Source organism: Apis laboriosa, unplaced genomic scaffold (genome assembly GCF_014066325.1).
Source record: "Apis laboriosa isolate Shangri-la unplaced genomic scaffold, ASM1406632v1 scaffold46_cov150, whole genome shotgun sequence".
In the NCBI taxonomy this organism is placed as follows: domain Eukaryota; kingdom Metazoa; phylum Arthropoda; class Insecta; order Hymenoptera; family Apidae; genus Apis; species Apis laboriosa.
In genome coordinates this window covers 1,073,597-1,085,211 of record NW_025223399.1, presented here as the reverse complement: position 1 = coordinate 1,085,211, position 11,615 = coordinate 1,073,597, and the positions used below count along the sequence as shown (strand labels likewise).

Here is an 11,615-nt window from a genome sequence, read left to right as displayed (position 1 = left end):
TTTTTTTTTTTTTTTTAATTAAAATTCAAATAATTGAAATTCCATGGAAACGCGTTCCCTCGTTCGGTATCAATAGAAACATTTCCGGAGCGACAAGCTCGTGACAGCGTGTATGTATATTAGATTTTCATTTTTCACGCGTGCGGGGTGGCCGGTCCTGAGTATTTCTGTATCTCTCCGCGTTCAGAAGTAATCCGCGGCTTCGAACGGAAATACAAATAATCAGTTTATCACGAATTCAATAAAGATCGTTAATATTTATAATACATGGTCGTATTTCATATTAAATCGGCGTCGCTTTTACAGTTAAACAACGAATGGGATATCGAAAAACTTTTCAACCGTACGTTCTATCGAGTTTCTTTTCTTCAAAGCGATATATAAATTTATATACAAGATTTCTTTCCGAGAAGTTTAAAGAGAAGTTATTATCGTGTGCATCGGAAAAGAAAGAAAGGGAAAAAAAATTTCCGATTTATCGGTCTAAAAATAATCTAAAACTTGGATTTCTCAACGATAATTTGGAACGATTACTTTTCACGAAGAAGATCGAGAGAATTTTGATTTCAGACATTTTGATTTCAATACAGCTACATCCTACCATTTGATTTTAACAGCGTAATAGCGTGATAATTTTTTCGAAAAGAAGCGTTTACGGATTTTTTCTGTAAATTCAAAAGGGATAAAAGGAATAAGGGAGGAAATTTTTTTAAGCGACCGACGATAAATCGAGAAGCTTTTTAAACGATCGAAGTGATTAAAATCCTACCTATATAAATCTACATAGCGGAAAAATTGAAAAAATTATGTCCATTTCGATTCCAGTGATCATATTATGCGGCCATATTTTGTTAAAAAAAAGAAAAGAAGAAAAACTCGCGATACGCGATAACGGTCGCGTATTTATCTTTGGTTCGTTTTGCCGACTGTTCAAAAGTTCATGAAAACAGAGCTTTTGGGAGATGAACCCGGTAAACGAATATAATCGCACGTTGGCCACGGTGCGGCCTATTTTGCGAGCCGCGAAAACGAGTCAAGACATGGGAGGGGGCGCATCAATATGCGCGGGCAGGGAATTCGTTGAATCGCGATGGAAATCGGTCGAAATATCCCCGTGAAAAAAAAGGAAAATTGGCGACCAGCCGCAATTTTTCGCCCGCCGCTGCCTCCATTATGCATCCGTGACAAAAAGTATTAATATTTGACGTTTCGGTCTCCGTCTTTTTTCTACTTTTTTTCTTTCTTTTTTTTTTTTTTCTTTTACACTCTTTAATTATCGTTTTTATCGTTAGATAAAAGATATATATTTTAAAATGTATTACTAATATAAAAAAAATATGATGAAAAATGTAAATTGACCTATTAAGTTTATTTAACGATTATTTTTTTTTTTTCACGACGAATGGACATTTGAAATTGTTTTATTAATAATGAAATTAACCGAGCATGATGGAAAAAATTTGACGGGAATTTAGTTACGAGTTTAATTAGTGGATGATCGATGAAATCTCGATTTATAGAACTAAACGTTGGAAACGTTCGAATTATTATTCCCAATTGATTATTCTTTTCTGATATGGTCAAAAGAATATTTATTTGTTAACTTTTTTTTTTCATTTTTATATTCACTTTTATATATATCGAGAATATAATTATAATTTCATTATTACAGTATTACCGTATATTCCGTTTTCACAAACGTTCATCCATTTTAAGAAACATTTTATATCGGATACATTTTATTTGAACGTTCATACATGATCGTTTCGCGCGAAAAATCTTTCCGCGAATTAATAATCTCTATCTAATCTATCTAATCTAATCAGGATATATAATTTGAAACGGCGACCTCGCTTGTACGTTCCATCTGGTTTTCCATCGTGTTTATTTCGATCGGATTAATCCAACCGTCGTCCACGGTTTACACGATTATTTATTCTTTAATTCATCTCGTAACCGGCCTACTCGCATTTCTTAAAGACAAATGTCTGAAATGGCATTTATCGCCCAATGACCCGATCGCCCTTTGACCTGCGACTTCCTGTCACGATTCTGATTCTAAGAATCGGTCGGCGCTACCGGCTGCATCGTGTTGCCATCTAGCCAGCCGGCATTAAACTCTCCGTCACGAACTTTTCTTTATTCCCCCGCTCCATCGATACCTCGTAAACCTTGGTAACCATCCCACGAAACAAACGCGTACGTGCAAAGCGCTTGGCCGACGAGTCGATCGAAAGAATCTTGAGAAAATGTTCTTCGCGTTTCTTTTCGAGTCGCTTCGATCCAAATGTTTGCAACAAATGATATTGCAAATACTTTTCGTGCCTACTGTATCTTTTATACGCTCAGATAATATCTGTTTCTCGCTTCAAGAATTTTGTAAAGATTTTTCTCTACAACTTTTTAAACGAGAGAAGAGCGCGAAAGATTGAGATGCAAGTTTGAAGTGTCGCGACGTCGAGAAAGAAAATTCTCGCAAGATTTTTTCTTTTTTTTTTTTTTTTTTTTTAGTAGCTCAGTTTTCACGAAATTCTTGAAAAGCATCGTCCCGAAACGTTTAGATGCGAGACGAAGTGGTAGCTATAACTTCGATACAATTGCAATTTATTTCGATCCTCTGAATTACATTCGATGACGGCGGTATACGAAACGATATATAAAACGATCGTATCTCCGGGTGGCCGCTCTTTATTCGTCAAAATACGGCCCCGTGATTGCGCCCCGGTCAACAATTCGGGACGAAGCTTTATCGAACGCCTTATTGATGCGATCTGGAGTGACCTTGATTCGTTTTTGCGGCTCGTTCTCGTTTCGACCACGACAATTTCGGTGATCGACCCGATCGTGCTCTACACGTTGCGCGTACGTTCATCCAACGATGTTTCTCGAGTTTATTATCGTCGACGTTACGTTTCTCCTTTCCATCCTTTTACCTTTCGTTCGAATTTATTACACCTCGCGCAATTTATTATTAATATTAAAAAAAAAAAAAAAGAAATAATATAAATGAAAGTCACTTTTCTCTCTTTTCTTTTTTTTATCGAATAAAATTATGCGAATAAAGTGGAAGTGGAAATCGATGATTTGGAGGATCGACGAAAGAAGAAGAAGCGCGAAGACAAAAAGGCGACCAGTGACGGGAACGGGACGAATTAAGTTCTCAGCTCAACTCGATTCAGAGATCGCTTCCGCCACGATGATCTCATCCCTCCTCCTACAATTTGATCGGTGCGCATGCTGCTATTAGGGGGAATTACTCCTCTTTCCGCCTTGGAAAGTCTATTAAAGACACAATAGTCGTCGCATCGTGGTCTTTCGCAGACCGTTCCTTTCCACCGGTTTTATCGCCCTTGTCCTTCGCCCTACGCACCCACGCCCTTCCAATTCTATCCATCGTTCGTTCGTTCTCTGGTGATGGTTCAAATTCTTAAACGTTACACCTTTAACATCGTACGAATAAATGCTACGTTATAAAATTCGAAACGTATAACGATTCTCTTTGCGTGAAACTTTTCCTGTTTAATTGCCGCGTCAATGGTAAACTCGACGATGCAGCGGCGTTTCTTGAATATCGTTTAACGCCATTTAAGAGAATTTCGGACACGGTCTGCCACACTTTGTACGCAAAGTGGTGATTCTTACGCGTGTTAAATTTTTCAACGTCGGTCGAAAACGACGAACGATCAATTGCTCGACAATGTTGTTCGAATTCTTCGTTTCAAGAGCGCGTCTTCTTTGATTGCTGGCTCTTTCTCACTCCCCCTCTCGAAATTTGAATTGAAGTGTCGAGCAAAGTGGATCGACTCGAGCGTGTCGTTAAACCGGCCGCGATCTTTTTCCAACCTCGAAGGCGTTTCATTAAAGTCGATTTTATCGGCGTAATCGGCGACATTACGTAAGGAATGGGTCGGCGCTTGGTGGAAGGCTATTAAGATCGTTTCTGGTGGAAATCGAGTGGCTCGATAACTCTTTCGAGGCCCTCTCGACGGAGCGGCCGATAAGTCTTTGCGGCCATCAGTCAATGCTCTCCATCGTTGTCGAAATCGTGCGAAGGATGATGTTGCAACGTTGGTGCGCGCCTCATCGTTTTTCATCAAAAATCACCACCTTCGTCCTGTCGTTTATTTTTTTTTTTTTTTTGTATGAAATTCTTCTTCTTCGTTTTTAAATTTTTCTCTAATTTTGAGACGAGAAAAACGGACTTTGAGAGATTCGTACATTGGATCATGGACGTTAGAAGAATTAATTTCATTACAGGATCATTTCATTCTTGACTTTTGTCATTTGGAATTTTATCGAGATCTGAGATTCTATTCTTCTACCAACATTTATGATTACGCTCGAAATTGTAATCTTATTCGGATTACCCTCGTTCTTGGTGTATTATGACAAATTGGTCTGATTTTAATATCAAATGTGACCTCGCGAATAAAAGAGGAAAATGAATATGATACGGAATTTTAAAAAGCTCTTGACGAGATTTAAAGTATCTGGTAAGAGGAGGGAAAAGTAAAAAGTTTTAACCAATGAATTACTTTCAAGAAGTATTTCCTATTTCCTACCAATTTTTATTTCTATCGTTGAATTTCGTTAATTTATCGTTAAATTCCGAAACATCGTTCGTATCTTTCATCTCTTAACGAGTTGAAAATGCTTTTCTCTCTCTCTCTCTCTCTTTCTCCCTCTTCGCATTCTTTTCTATCGTTTTGGATTCCTCGCGTAACTCTTTCAATTCCCACAAAGTCCCATCGAGAAACGAAGAAAGATTTAAAATATAAAATTCTTTCTTCGAGTTGATTCTTAATTCCAGATTTTAACGAGCCGATCACGTATTCGGAATTTGTAGACAACCGTTTGGGGAATAGATTTCCTCCACGTTTCCTTCCCCCTTTTTCGTTATTTAAATTATGTGAAAATAGGGAGAGAGAGAGAGAAAGAGAGAGAAATAAAAATCGTATAAATATTTTTTGGAATTCTTTGTGGTAAAAGTTTTAGAAAAAAAGAAAATTTCTTCACGAAGAAATGCTCGTAGCTAAAAGGCAAATCCCTCTTCCAGTTTCTTTACGCTTGTTTACAGCAACGGATCTCAACCGAGAGATCTCCGTTTCCTCTAGCTCGCTAACGTTTCCAAGAGGACGATAGTTGTCCCCTTCTTTACCCCGTGGACGTGGTATTCGGTTGGTTTCGTTTTAACGAAGTAATATAATCGCGTTGAAAGAACGCGATGCCACGCGAGGCTGAAAATTGCATTTTCACGCGAGTATGCGGTTCCCACCGGCTCCCTCGACAACGAAGAATTTCCCGCCCGAAAACAAACCCAAACGTAATTGGAGCTCATTAACGCGTAATTTATTCGTAATTTCTTCTCCTTCCATCCTTCGAAATAATCGATTCTTTTCCTCTCTAAATCGAGTATCGAGCGAAATAAACCGAGATAAGGTGTTGAGAGAGCGAGCAAGAAGATTTAATAGGTATGACGACGTGAAACCGCAAGATCGCATTTTTTTAGATAGATATATATATATATACGCAGAGGATAAAGTATAGGTGAAATTACCGTCTTGATTTACATCGATATTATCCGGGAGAAAAATGGGGTGAATAAAAGTTGCTTCGAAATGACGGTAGAATTGGAATCTAAATCAAATCCTTCTATCTATCTCTCTTTATCTTAAAATTATAATCGATAAGCTTGGAATTTTCGCGATGGTAAAAAGAAAATAGAATTTAATTATTTACCTATTCGAGGAATAAACGATGGAAAATCGATTCTTTTTCGTGAAAAAATCGGGGAAAGGAGATCTGAGACGTCGTTCGAGCCGCGATGTTCGATGAACGGGCGTTTCGAGAACGGCGAACCGGAACCCGCATCGGATATTTCGAATGGTTGACGCGGTTTCTTTCACACGGTCGACGAGAAACTTCGATCCCCTCGACCCCGAACCGATCAATGGTAAATCTTGCGGTTTACGATAATCCTCGCAACATCGTTTATAGAATTATAGAACGGATTAAACTCGTTACGATTTAACGTTGTTTCGAAGGGTTTAACGAAAATTAAGAGAAATATTGGACGTTATCGTTGTCGCGACGAGAGGCCTTGCCCTTTGTCGGACCAAAGTTTTAAGAGAATTAATTATCGAGGAGAAGATGGGGGGGTGAAATGGAAATAGATAATAAACGAGGAAGATTGAATGGCGAGGTGTGGATGAAAAGCGAAATTCTATTCTCATTTAAGGGAGTAAACGAATTACACGGGCTGGCCAACAATAAGATTCTCCTCTCCGCGGGTTTCGTTTTATTGGACGGTTAAACGACGTAACGAGCTTTCTTTCCAACGATCCTGAATTCCGTTCCAATTCGATCAGCTTATTAAACAGCGATGGGGGCAATATTTAAGGAATTTCAATATACACGAAATTCCATCCCTCCGGTTTAAAACTTCGTTTTAATGGAAAAATTTGAATTAGGTCACGATGGATCGAAATATTCGTCGGATTATATTAAAGTAATTAGCTATCTTTCGATGTATTTTTCTTAAGTTAAACTTTTTTTTTCTCTTTTTTTTTTTTTTTACTCATAAACGATACGATTTCGAAAGACGACATCGATACGATATTTGATTTTTTTTTTTTTTTCTTTTTCAACAGGATGTATTAGAGAGAGAAGAAAGAAAAACTCGGTAGAATAGAATTGGTGGAATCGTTAAGTGTCTGTTGGAAACAGGAGGGTGAGAGAATGCATTCGTTTTCTGCATTCGTCCAAAAGGCGACGTGCAACGCGGGCGTATGAAACGGCCCTTCTGCCACCGCCATACACCATACGCTATTAATATCATAGGGTATATTTAGATTTCATTGGGGAAGAGAGAGCGAGATCACGAGTTGCTCGGCCGATACGCCGTCTGTAAAGACCCCGCCAATGAATCGCAATAAAGGAATTCGCTTCTTTGTCGATACGATACGATCTCGAGATTCTTCTTTTTTTTTTTCTTTTTTTAATTGGAGAAAAAAAAAAGGAACAAACAAAGAGCCTGCAAAAATCTTTACGCTCATATATTCGTTATTTCGTTCCTTTTCGTACAAGTTATATCGTTTCGATTGTGAGTTATCGCAAATGGAAATACAATAAGAAAACGTATGGGAAAATTCGACGATGATTGAACGAGTGAATAAAAAATTGTATATCGCATAATTGTAACGTGCACTCGTGATGGAAAACTTGTTATCTAGCACGACCTTAGATTTTGTGCGCAAAGTATGTATATCGTAATCGTTGTCTCTGTCGATGAACCTCGACGAATGGAACGGGTCGAGGATCGGGACGCATTATTTTTAGATTTCCGAACCGTACCTAACGAAACATCTTTTTCTGCTTCGTATTTATAATTATCGCGAGCAAAGTTTTCATCTGCGACATCCTGTTTCTCGAATCTCGTCTTTTCCCCCTCTTTTCCCTCGCGCATTGCTCGGGGAATCGTGACAACACGTGACTGGCAAACGTTTCGTCATTTCGCGGATGCGCACCTACCTTCTTCCGTGAACGAATCTTTAATTCAATTTAATTAATAAAAAAAAAAAAACTCCTCTAATCCTTTCTTTCAATTCAAACTCGCCAACTTTCTCCGAATGGAATTTTAAAGAAAATCCGAGACACGAAGGACGTTACTTTAGATGACGAATATCTCCCAAGATTATAAAAGATTTATTTACGTCCGCCTTTTGGACGAACGCAGAAAACAGATTGCAAAAGATTTCCACGAAATGCGAGAGTTGGCAATTTTTCGACGATAAGTTTTAATCGATTAAGATCGATTCTCTCGGGGACGTTCGTTCGAAAGAAAAAGTTTTCTTATCGAAAACTAGAATCGTACACGTAAACCTATATAAAGATATTTGGCTTAAAGGCTCCATTAGGACGGCGGTCTAATATCCTGGCAACACGTGACACGCTACTACTCGTATGGAACACTCGGTGGATATTAAGGACGAGGTATATAGGACCGTGACGAAATAGGAACACGAACGGAAAGTTTGGCCGTCGATCGGGGCCGGCGTGTCATCCGATCGCCTACATTTCCAATACACATTTTCCCATAAAATTTAAAACGACTACATAAATTACACGTAAAATCTACGAGATCGATGCGTAGAAAGATTCGTGCTAATATTTTCCGAGGAAGAAGAAGAAGAAAAAGGAAAGAAAACAAAATGGAGCTCGTGAAACGAAAGATCGAACGAATTAGAGTTAACGAACGTTCATACTTTCATTTCATTACGTAACGTAACGCCAATTAGTTTTAGCAAGAAAATTATCCTAATTGAACGGTTAATAATAAAATGCATCAACATTCTCTACATCGCTATTAATATTATTTCTAATTATCCTTATTCTCTAACAATACCAATTCCCCGTTACAAAGAAATTTCTAGAAAAAAGAAAATATCCGATTTAAATAATATCAAATAAATTCGAATAAAATTTCAAGTTCGTAATAAAATTTGCATCGAAAGAAAAATCCAGCGCGCACAGCTTCGTAATGCTTCCTCCACCCTCCGTTTTTAAATCCAACAAGTTATTCCACGCGATCATTTCTACATCGTCCACACCGCGAACGATGCGTTTAAACGAACTACGAAACGAACTCGCAGGAGTCGTTCGCGCCCCCATCACGGGCCGGCCTACTACGAAACTAATCTGGGAGCCGGTGGTCGCCATCGGAAGGCGGAAGGGATCCAGGTGGTCGGGAAACAATATCGCGCGATATTGCTGACGCGTCGCGGAATATATTAGATCCGGTCCAATTACAATACGTCCCGATACGTTCTATCCCTACGTAAGCTGTTTTCGCACACTCCACCTCTCTCTCTCTCTCTCTCTCTCTTGCAGCGCCACGAAATGGAAAACGCGTTTACGTTCTAAGCCGGGGCTTAATATAAGCCGTTGACCGGCTCCGCCAGTGATTTCGATGTTACGATAGCCTGGCTGGCCGGCCAAGTGATCCTCGATCGATTTCGTACTCCTCTCGGTCCCTCGCCCGATCTCCGACTCGCGGAGATTAGGTCAGGGACCAGAGAAACGGGTTAGGCCGTGGTAAGTACACAACCCACTACACGAGCGTATCCCAGTGATGAGATGATTGGCCCCGCTAATGAAACCTGATAGAGAACCCACCACTCTGCTGCCTCGTTGCGGATTATTCCGCCGATGTAACGCGATGGATCGTGGCCGGTGATCCCGTGCTACGCTTCCGGCTAGACTGCACCTCCCCCTTCTCTCTTCTCCATCCTTCTCGTCTAGAAAAACGTACGCGCGAGTTTCACTCTTCTTCTTCTTCTTTTTTTTCTTTTTTTTTAGTTAGTGATGATTTTGACGGAAGTGGAGCGAGCTCTTCCTCGAGGGGAGAAAGTGCGCAGGTGCGGTGGATCGAGTTTTGTCACCGTGTTTCTTTCTTGTTCTTTCTCGCTCATAAGTCTTGTTGTTCTTGCGTGTAATTAACACCATACGTCGCGAAATTGGACGTTAAATCGTTGCGCGAAGTTTCGGGACGGGGAAGGAAGCCAGTCGATCCTGTAATCCCGCGATTTTTCCGCTCGAGGAGGGGAGAGGGGTCCTTGGAGAAAAATCCAAGTGGCTTATCTGAGAAATGGGGGCTCGTAAAGAATCGGGAGGAGCGAGATAGGATGATCGGCCGGTATATAAATCGACTCGGTATCGCGACGTCGGCCCGTCGACAAAGTGGCGAGTGATAAAACGCGGCCCGAGATTTCTCCAAACGCTTTCGAGATGGAAGAAATTTTCGCGTTTATTTTCCTACGGTACGAAGGATCTCCAACGATCGTTCGATAAAACGTTTTCACGCTACATTAATGTCCCTAATAGTAAGGGGAAGGTTCAATTTCGAGGGTGGCCGACTTTCCGTGATTTCAGCGCGGAATTTCATCGCTCGGACGCGTTTCTCGAATCGCGTTTATCGTTGGAAAACTCGAAGCGTAACGATATTTTGATATCGTTAATCGAATAATTCGATCGTTTGCTCCTTTACCTAGAGTAGTACGAAAACAAGTTTAACGGAGGTTTAATATTTTTAGCGTCGTAATCGAAAGAGTAGCATGCAACAATTTCGAGAAGGGATTTCCAGAGAGACGATATAAAATTAATTTCTATAAGGTAGCTTTCGTTGCTTGATATTTCTCTCGGTTATCCTCGCGAAAGAGAATTTTCCCCGATGTTACTCCCCTTTCCGTTGAAACTTTTCTGCTTTTCACCGGCGATCGGAACGGAAAGAAAGAAGAGAGAGAGAGAGAGAGAGAGAGAGGAGGGGAGGAGAGGAAACGCAGGATGAAAGAGACGAGGAGAGAGGCAACAGCCGTTTGAACATCAACAGCTGCATCGCAGCCCGCCCCAGCTAGCCGCCTCCTCTATTTGCTCCTCTTGCATTCTTCGTGGAATAGTTTGGTCTCGCCGCGGATATACACCGACTACGCCCAGAGAGAACGAAAGAGATTAAGAATATCTTTTTCGGGGTGTTGGGTAGCCGTCGAAACGAAACTGTTCTCTTCGCTCCTTCCTTCCTTCCTTCCTTCCTTCCTTCCCTCGACGTTTACGAAATCGGATCGAGCACCACTGCGTTGCCTCGAGAACGAGGAAAAAAATATCCGTGTCGACCTCTGAACCCAAACCTCGCGTTCTCGACCGAGAGGAAGGCGAGAATCTCGAACGGATAAAATAATATAAAACTGTTGGAAATTTTGGAAAATTTGGATCCGAAGAAGCGAAAAGTTTGAAAAAGTAAAGAGAGAAAAAGAAGAGAGAGAGAGAGAGAGAGACGAAGCGAAAAGTAAATATAGTTCGTGTATCGCGAGATTTGTGAACGTTCCGTGCCACGTGTGGAAAGAAGGGAAAAGTGGATTTCTGGGTCATGCGAACGTGCGAAGCGATTACGAGAGTCGTTGAAGAAGCTGGTTATTGGAGTTGCGCGATATTCGCGACAAAACCCGGCGAAGGGAAAAAGTAGCGAGACTCCTTGGTCGTAGAATTAGCCCAAAGGGAAAATGCGGAGAGAGAAACTTTACGGATGTAAGATATTTTACGAGGTTTGTAATTGCGACTTATAAACTCGGTGGATGTAAGACAACTGTACGAGCTCCCCTCGTGGGAAAGATAAAATTGCGAATGCGAGACCGAGTTTCGCGGTTTCGTCGTGGCGAAATGAATTTTCTACTTTTTCTCCGATATAATAATAATATAATAGCAATAATAATTGTTTTTGCAACGTTGTTTTCTCGACAAATTTACGAGATTTAAGGAGAGGAAAAGAGCACGAAGATTTAAAGGAAATCAGAGTTGGGGAATTATACATAAGATAATAATACAATTCCCTCGAGTCACGGAACAGGTAATAAACCAGGGAATAAAAAATAGGCGAGAAAAATATGAATTACTCCTTTAATGATACCTGACGAAGCAAATATATATATAAATTTATGATACATCTCGGGCCAGTCGTTGAGATAAAACTCGTCTTTCGTTGTTCCGTATAAAGCAAAAAAAAAAAAAAAAAAAAAAAAAAAAAAAAAAAAAAAAAAAAAAAAAAAAAAAAAAAAAAAAAAAAA

General features: G+C 40.1%; 1 protein-coding gene across 3 annotated transcripts in view; it reads left to right on the top strand.

The window, feature by feature from the left end:
* Positions 1–11,615, top strand: part of LOC122716509 (E3 ubiquitin-protein ligase MYCBP2) — a 183,710-nt gene that overhangs the window by 135,595 nt on the left and 36,500 nt on the right. The gene's annotated exons all lie outside the window — the stretch shown is intronic.